The following is a 9,932-nucleotide window of genomic DNA, read 5'->3' on the forward strand; positions in this document are numbered from 1 at the left end:
ACCTATGTTTTGTACCAGGTATCACTCAGACTGGTGGGAAAGAGAGAAAACTCATGCAGACAATGGAAAATGTAAGTGAGACTATTTCTGTGAGTATTTCCTGGTTTCCCCATTTACTAAATGTGTTGTGGAGAGGAACAGGAACAGCCAGTTCAAGATTTGGGGGAGGTGGGAGGGGGAGAGAAAATTGTGCAGAATCCTAAATCCAGACCCATTCTCCTCAAGTTTTTCAGGACTTGCTGCTGCAAGAAAGTTTGAGCCATTGCCCATAAAGGCAATAGAAACCCCAGTCAGGGACCCCTCCTGAGAGATTCAGATCTCACATCCTCATATACAATCGCGTGACCTATTAATAAAATCCATAGAAACCAATTCTGTATATACCAAATAACAGCAGATGGCTCCAGCCCAAACCGCTCCGGGTTCCCTCACTCCATAAATGATTTTTCCTAGGGCCAGCCGCGATCTTGATGTAATTGAATAGGTTTCACCCTTTTCTTTCTCCCTCCCCCTCCCCAGAATATTTGTGCAGCTTACAGAGAGACATCCAGGGGGACTGAGCTGTTGCTGGAAGGAACTTCTGACTCCAGCTTGCCTCATCCGTTAGGGAAGCAGCATAAGTCTATCTTAAGCCACCTGGCTTTGGGAAGGAGATTGCCTTTCTCTGCACCTTCCCTCTAACTCTTAACAGCTTTTAATAAAATCCTGGTAACTTGGCACATTCGAAATGCTTTGGCTGCTGCCCATCAGGGATGTATGTAATGAATTCTTGTGCTGCAGATGCCTTTCTGAAATAAAGCGTATGTGTTTACCTTGGGAACCAGGCACAGGACCCCAGGGCTTCAGGTTCAAGTATTATAAAGCGCTAAGAGACAAGCAGCTCCTTTAAACCTGCTGGGTTTAATGGGAATCAGTTAGGCAAGCACCAATTACTGTTGAGAACTTCTTCCAAGCAGCTTCTCCTTTCCAAACATATTCGATGCCCCGGAAATCCCTCTACAGGGACTTCAGATCTAGGGTGTTCCTAAACAATATAAGGATCATCATATGTGTAAAGACTGTTTCCATTGATGTCAACAGCTCTCTGCTGATGGGCGTGCTAAGTTTCTGCCCCAGATTCTGCCTCCTCTTGAAAACATTTACAAAGCCTGGCAGAAGAACAGGCGGAGGTGTGTGGCTCTGTGCGTAGTTTCACGTGTTCTCCTACAAATGCCGGCTGACAGACTTCACCATGTTTCTTCAGAGGAGTGAAACCCTGGTAAAGAGGCACAGAGGAGAGCACTGGTAAAACCAGTGTGCTGCACACAGTGGTTGTAGTGGCTTTGTACAGGGAAATAATATAGATGCAGGCTATTCTCTGTCCCTGAGGACAACACGGCATGCTTTGTACCCATGCAGCCAAACTCTCCCTTGTTCTCCAAAACAGTGTCCAAAATGCTCTTAGGAAACATTCTTTTGTGCATGCTGTCCCATGCCATGTTGGTGTATGTGCCAGCTAGTGAGATTAAAACAGTGCCACACATAAAATGTCTAGATGTGTGCTTTGCTTCTTCCTAGTTGACTGGTATACATACTGGGATGGAGGTGAATGACTACATCATCCTGATAGTATCTTCAGTGAAAAGTTTGATGGCACAAGTGGGTAATAGTGAGCTATAAGAAAAGCTGATGGCTCATCTACAGACCAAGAACTTTGCAAATCACAGCCCCAAGCTGTTCTTATTAATGCTTCTCCTTTGATGACGTAAGCATTAGTATTTGCTGTGGGGGGAAAAAGGGGAAGATATTTGGCGTTTCCCTAACTGCTCCTATTCCGGGCTATGTTAGGGTTCCTGCAGGAAGTGAACACAGGTCCCAGAGCACCGACCCAATTCTTCTGCGGCTAAGTATGCTCTGTCTAACCTGAAATTCTCCCATGCCTTCTGTTTGATATAATATCCTTTCTTACTTCCTGTCCTAAACGGCAGCATAAAGCTGTTGTGTGCTGTGAGACGTCTGTCAGGCTTTCCCATCGAGACGGCTGCATATTGGCGGTTGGTGAAATCATTCCTATACTTAGTTTGCAAACTGCATAGGAATGATTCCATCTTGGTGTAAAGAAAAGAAACTGATTCCTCACTCAGGAACTGTGCTGCTTCACAGCTGAAGGCTGAAGCTGGCAATGGGCTTGGGTGGGATTTCAGCACATAGACACAAGCCTGTGATGCTGAAACCTCTGCATGGCAGCTTCTGGGATTGGCAGACCTGTGTTAGCTGCAGCTCCTCCTCACCCCAGATTAATCATGGGTCTGCTGTTTGCTGTGGAAAAGCAGATGGAAAAAGGGGGATAGAACTGTCCTATGTCCCACCTAGTGATATTTCCCATAGAGAAGCCATATTGATTTTGCTTAAATATTTCCCACCTGTTCTGTCTGCTGCAAAGCTGAGCGATTTGGGTCTCCCTGATGGATAAAAAACCTGGTCAGTACCCACAGACCATACATGTCAGTGTTTCTGAGGGGTTTGTGCTGTTCCCAGAACATGCTTGAATGAATGCAGAGGTTTGCTGGGGACAGATCTTTGGGGATGGCATTTCATTGTACAAGAACCATGTAATGGAATGGTTGAGAAGGGTGTGAGTCAGGTTCAGATCCCTATTGCTGAGGGGCTGCATGATTCCCAGCTGCCTTTCTCTTCCTCTCCTGTTACATGAAACACTGCCTGGATGATCGACCATATGCTCTATGCATCAGATACTGAAATCTGCTGTATGAAAGCCTTCACAGCCAGGCAAGAGCAGCAAGTGATCTCTCCGGCTTGATGGGTTTTGAAACCTTTCCTCTTCCTTGGCAGGAAACAAACAGCAGATAACACCTCCTGCCCACACAACAAATTAACTTCGTGGTTAGAGCTTGGGTTTAAACCTCCTTGGGCTGAGGAGGAAATGCTGGGCTCTTTCCCGGGCTCGGTGTCTGGGACATACCTAGCATCCACTCCAGCCTAAAAGGTAGGTGGCAGCAGCAGCAACCGTATTTTAAAAGTAAAGGTTCAGTCCTGCACTTGGAAGGTAAAATTCATAGGCCTTGTCCTAGACAAGAGGGTTAAGAGCATGAAAACCAAAGAGCAGAGCAGAGGCACACTCTCCATGCACTGTTACCCATCGGCCACTTGGGAATACTGCAACACCCCATCTTGGAGGTTAGAAAGTTGCTCTGTGAAGGGGTCAGAGCAAAGGGGTGCCCCCCAGCCCTCTTTAGAACAGTGCTTGTGTTCATACACCTATCTGTATGCAGCTGACAGGAGGGATTTTTCAGATCTTAAGAAATAAACACAGAAGGCTAAGTGTGACACACAGAGGAAGACAGCAGCATGCAGCAGCCAGCAGAGTGGATCAACCGAAAGGAACAGGTTTTAACTCATATTTCTTTCAAGCTGGGTGTGACTACAGTGAGATTGAGTTGTGTGGATGTTTGGGGTTTTTTCCTGGTAGTCATCACATGCACTTTCATAGCTGAAGGTAAGTTTCCACGCTGTCTGTGTTCCATGACTCACCATGCCCAAACAGAGGGAAAAACATCTGCAAAAAAGACAAAGTGAAAGTGAAGAGGAGATGATTTCTGGGCGAGTTGTTAAGCTAATGCTGTTGGAGAGCATTTCTCTGTGATGCTTTTCATAAATGCACGGAGCCTGGAACTCCTGTTATCCAAACAGTACTTGCAAGGTGAATCTATGCATCACACTGATTAAAGGTGTGGAGCTGAAAGCCCTGGAGAGTTATACTACCTATCTATCTGCAAACAGAACCACTTCATTCTTCCTCAGGTAAGGTCAGGACTACCTCAGAATGTCTGTGGGCTCACCTGAATATTCTGGAAAATAGCACAAGAAATATTGCTGTTGTGGTATTCACAGCTAAAACTGCAAGAAAGCCAAAAATCACAGGGGATGTCCTGCATTTCCATCCTGCCTTCCCAGATTGCTTGAAGAAAATCTTGATATTTTTCCTGAAAAGAACTAAAATTCCACCCATGCAGCTGGCTCCTGTTGAGTCTAAGGGATAAGAGAGGGACTGAAAGAGCATGGTCCAGACATGGGTGTAGGTATGTGCATCCTGCCTGCCCTGTTCTTTGTTGCCACGGACTTCAATAGGGTTTTGCTCCTCGAGAATATGAACCTATTTCTCCAGTCCCTCTCCCAGCTGTAAAGGAAACTGATCTACAGGGGTGTAGTCAGAGCTACCCATTATAATCAGTGGATTACAGCTGCCATTTCAATTGGTATTTTGCCATTGTTACTGTATTCTTGACACAGAAACTCCCACCACAACACTTCAGGTGTTTGTACTCCTACAGCTAAAAGGGAATCAAGAGCAGCCATCAAGCCTGAGTTTCTTTGTATTTTTCCCCATCCATCCACGTGGAGCTGGATTTTAGGTGACAGAAATCAAGGGAAAGAGACTCATTTACCACAACTGATCTCTCTCATTGGCCATAAACTTATCTGGGTGCATCAAGTGGAAACCTACAGTTTTTCCTTTACATCTGTCATGAGGGGGAAGAAATCACCAAAACAATCAAAACCTGACTGTTTACGCATGTTTTGGTTTATAAATGGACTTGTACAGAAAGTTGCAGTGCGGTTGCACAGACAGCTCGCATAAGTCCCTTATCACAAAAGCCATATGTCCTCATTTCCTCATCTGTGGTAAAATACAAGCAGAGCACTTTGATAATTAGGAAGCTGGAGGTAAACCACTCAGCATCCAGCAGTAGGGAAGTGTATATGGGTGAAGATTACAAAACACAAAACAAAGCAGTTTGGTTTTGAGCAGTGTCACTTGTCCATACAACTTTCCATGGCATGACTGTTGTTTGTGTATTAACAAGCCAGTTCCTCCACAGAGGTGATACCAAAGAAACTGGGAAAGTCTGAGAGATACCTGATCTTCCCCACTCAGTTTGCTCTGAGCTGGCAGCCTGGTTGCTCATCTCTGCTGGGCATCCATCCTTCCCTCAGGAAGGACTCAAAATTGGACCTCAAAATGCAGTGGACTAACCTGCTCCTATTTAAGTCCCTTTGAGATGATCTCCAGACACGTGGAAGGGAAGAAGAGTATCCATGGGTGGCCCTGTGAAAAGCTGCCTCATTGGATGGACAGCACAGTGGAGGATACCCTGTTCCCTGCAGGGAATATGGGAATATGGTTTCACCTGGGAAGAAGGAGCAGAAGGGTCCTACAGGACCCTTCAGACATTGTTTGGCTTCTCCCTTACCAAACACTTGGATGACTGTCACCTGTGTCCCTTCAGCCCTGGTAAGCCAAGCCAGTGTCACTAACTTAACTTCACCCACATGTTTCCATAAAGCTACTAGCAGTTGAATAGAAACTAACTGAGTGCCTACAGTTAGCACAGCTGCTGTTACAGCATGCCTGAATCCTTTCAATCTCTTTTTTTCTCTTTTCCAAAAGGGAGACATTTCCTAAATTTCAGATCAGCCAGCAATGGTGAAATGCCCTTTTGCCCAGCATGGTGTGCTTTGTGTAAGGGGTATTTATTTAATCCATCTGAAACTACATGAGAAAGGAGAGAAATATCCCGGCAGCGAGATAAGATGATTATCTTCCTGGCAAACAATGGGAACAGGGTCAAAATTAAAAATAATTTGATTGCGAATAGGAAGCCTAGTAAAGCAGCAGGGCTGGAGGAAACATGACTAATTTTTTTTAGCTTGTCTGAACTCACACAGCAAAGCTTTGCAAGAGCCATAACTTTGAAATGTAGATCTGTAGAAAACCCATGGGGGGAGGATGGCAACAATCCAACTGCAGTAGTACAATAGGGCTAAGTTAATGCAGCTGGTAGATTCGACATAAATGACTGAATAGCAACAGACAAAAGCTATTTTAGGTAGAATTTGGTGGGGACTACAGTAAATATGATCTGGGGAGGTGTGGAGAAAGTGAAGGCTTGGCTTTTTTTTTCTCAACTCTTGGTTTCTATTCCTTTGCCATTCTCCTTGGAAAAACGTGGCCAAACCATGATGCCAGTGTCACCTGCAGGGTCAGTACCAAGCTCCCCATACTGAGCCCACAGGCCAATACTTCACACCCTTTGTCAATGTCAGTTCTTCCCATATCCAGCAGAGAACCTTACTTTTTGCAGGGGATAGAGGAGGTGGCTGCAGGATAATGGTGACCTGGGGTTTGTCTCCAAGAGAAAATTCTAATAGATGTGAAACCTATACGGAGGCCCTTATAAAGGCATTTCCTCCTCATAATGATTTCCCAGTAAAAGTGTTTATATGATTCCCAGAAAAACTGCATACTAAACTACATCTTCCTTAAAAAACAACTCAACATGAACCAACCTCTATCCAGTGGGAATGTGAAGAAGAAAATTCTGTAGAGGACAGCTGTTCCTCAGCATCCATGGCAGGACTCTAACATCTTCCTCTGTCCCAGGCAGCGCTTGTAATCTGCTGCAGACATGCTTTTGAGCTGGGGAGACTGAGACTCACCTGGGCTGCAGTTCTGGTCCTTCCATCACAGCCTGCATGTCAGAAATGGCCTAATGACTATTGGTTTAACTCCATGGACAGTAACATTTGGATCTGTGTTTTTAAATGTCTAAGATGATTTGACTGTATCCTTCTGTAAATATTTTTGTCTAGAATATTCTGTACGTTATTAGCATCATTAGAGATGGGCCTCTAACATAACGACAGTCAATACTCAAAAAGCCCTGTGTGACAGGGAAGTGATGTTACATCTCTTTTACAGCAGAAGAAATTCTGCTGTAGATCCATTCCAAGAAGATAAGGAGAAGCACAGGACAAAACAGAACAAAGATATGTTGTTCTCAGGTCTAGATGTAACCACAAAACCACAATGTCTTTTTTTGGCTTTAGAAGCCTTTCAAACTGAAATTTTGAGTCAACTGAGGGTTGAAGCAAATTCTCGGTTAGCTCTATTGAAGCCATGTTGAATTACATCAGCCGAGGATGGGGTACACTGAAGTGATATTAAGCTACTTCAGCTGCAGTTATGCATGTCTGACCCTTTACCTGAGTAAATATTTTATCTAGTATTTTGAGGGCATAATGCAAGTCAGGTGAGAGTGTGTAGCAAAAGCACATGACAGTCATAAGCACTAACTGAGACTAGATGCTAAACAGTATTTATGCCACTTGGCAAACCTCAGACAGGTCCAGTTATTGTAGGTGGATGACAGCTTGCAGAGGGTCATTAGGTTCCTGATGGAGGAAATACTGCTGAAAGGCAGAAGAGGAAATGACAGATTTAATGAATAGTGGTTGCAAGCTGAACTACAAAGAGCAATCGGTCTCTATATTTTCCTGCAAGAATGATCATAGCAGAACCAAGGCCAGGTGGTCCCCGCACTGTATCTGATGGCAAGACCCCTCCAAACCAGAAGGCGTAACAAATAGCACCAAGGAAAAGTCTCTGACCAGCAAGAAGAGTGGCTGCGTTTATGCAGGCAGTAAACTGAACTCTTTGAGTAGGGCTACGTCCTTCTGCTTCCACCACAAGAGGGATTGCCAAGTCTTTTGCACTCAAAACAGCCTTGTCTCTGGAATGGGAGGTCTTGTCATAAAAGACAGGTTGCCCCTATTACTACTGATTCAAAAATCTGAACGATCTAGGTGGAGTATCAGATATGCATGAAAAGAAAGAGGTGTTTCATGATGGTGGACAGGATTTAGCATGCTACTCAAATCCAAGAAAATGAGATTGCAGTTGTCACAGACAAAGATGATACATTTACAGCATATGCCCGGACGCAGCAGAACTGGTAACAGAATCACTACAGTCTGTGTCTGAGCAGTGCTGTGGTATCTGTTGATAGTGGAGGTCTGATGCATTTATGAAAACAGCTAATGATGACATGATTTAAGATTCTGTAAAGGGCTTAGCAGGAGACTCAGTGAAACATCAAATAGTGATGTCAAACTTTTCATGCATGACAAGCTACATGCAAAAGCATCATTCTCACAGAGTCTTAAAAGAAACAATAGTTGGGATTTGTTTTCAAAATGAAAAAGGAAATTATTCAGGCCAGTTTGTTACTTCAGTCACGTGAAACACCATCTGAATGAAGATTATGGATTGCATCATGAATGTAGTAGGGCACAGATGCTTATGAACATGGATATTGATGATGCCATGCCAAATACTGTAATCAGTGATGCAATAACACAGCAGTCCTGGAGGCAAACTGTCCAGCAGATAAAAGCTAGCTACAGAAAGGGGAGAGGAGAGTGAGAAGGAAAGGGAGAGGGAAAGGAAGAGGGAGAGGGAAAGGGAAAGGGAGAGGGAGAGAGAGAGAGGAGAGGAGGAAGCTTAGCCCCCCTCCAGTTGCTCTGTCACAAGACTGGCTGCCTTTCTAACAGATTTGTTCTGCATAAGCTATGCAATGACAACTTACCACAGGGGTGATAAGGTACAGTTCTCTGGCTCTGTAACCCAAGATGTGTACAACAGACATTTCTGACTGTTAATGCTCAACTCCAGGAATAAAGAAGAGACCTCAAATGGCTTTAACAAGTGAAAAAGGACACACAAAGCAGCAAGTGGAAGAGTACTACTAAATGATTATTGACTTGTCCAAGACTTGCTGTTTGATGAGGTTTTCTCTGAGAAACAGAGGGATCACATGCTGCTGTTCACATTGCAAGAAGTAATTCCTAGATACTGTCTAGCCTGGTCCCTTGATTTCTCTTAGGTCTGGGAATCCGATAGCTATCCAATTCTCCCATCACAGGTCCTCTGTTAACTTTATCAAAGTCCACAGACCTCCCCCCATGTCCCATCAACCTCCTAACAACTTCTGGGCTCTAGGAAGGAAGACATTTCTTGGAGGATACTTAAAAGAACAAAAATGTCAGTGCAAAGCTTGTTCCTCTCCATACAGGCATAAAGATTGTTGGTACTGCTACACCTGTTGGCGAAGCTTCTCTGCTTCCCAAAGGCAGAATGGAAAGCTGGAACACCATGTTGGACTAAAGAGACAGCGTCAGTGGAAAAAAACCCAGAGCTTTTGTTCTCATTGACTGTGTTCATCTGAATGGAAAATCCAGGCAAGGAGACTGGAGAGCCTGCAGTTCACCATGCCAGGTCTCCTGGTTCCTAATTTTAGAACAAAGTATTCCTCACCACGGCTTTTCCTAAACACCTCCGTTACACGTATTTTCAGAGGATGATTTCATAAGGTCTCACAGAAGCAGGGACTGAGCAGAATCTAAGGAGAAACAACTGTGTGATTAAAAGACTCATCCTTTATTATCTAGGTAGACTGCATATGGATGCAGTCAGCACTATTTTGGAATTCACTGGCTTGAGCGTGCAATGGGATTTGTATTCTCCTACAAGAGTATGAAGGAAGTAAAATTGACCTCCAACCATGTGACAGAAAGGGTACAGTGTAAGGGTGGGGGACAAGGAGGTCTGGGGTTTGGGTCTAAGCAAACTGCTTTTCCTTTGTGAACCTCTGCTTTTCCTGCTCACTCTTGCTGCCTAGATCATCACATTTAACGACCGTGTTGGTGCAGAGTCTGTCATGATGCTCTTGCCACTACTGCAATGTTGGACACCTTGCATCCTTTATATGTATACAAACAGAAAGCTGGCAGAGACCCACATGCTTTTAAATCCACTTTTGTTTCTTAATTGGCATATCAAGAGTTTCATATCTTTTCTCTTTATGTTGCAGATTTCTGTTTAATGGAAAACAGCCTCCTTTGCCAATGGGAAATAAACCCTTTTTAGGCAGTAGGGCACCTCTCTTTTGCACACCCATTAAATAAGACCTCTTGAAGTTACAACGCAAGTGGGTGGTTGTCTAGCAGCTATGAGTAAGCTACAAGAGGAACTCCTTATTGCCAGACTTGGCCTAACTTAATGTCAGCCAAGGCACTGCTGGGGAAGCCTCACT

The sequence above is a fragment of the Pezoporus wallicus genome, unplaced genomic scaffold (assembly GCF_028554395.1).
Source record: "Pezoporus wallicus isolate ANWC-B61680 ecotype Strahan unplaced genomic scaffold, APGP_CSIRO_Pwel_v1 contig_7237, whole genome shotgun sequence".
NCBI classification, from domain to species: domain Eukaryota; kingdom Metazoa; phylum Chordata; class Aves; order Psittaciformes; family Psittacidae; genus Pezoporus; species Pezoporus wallicus.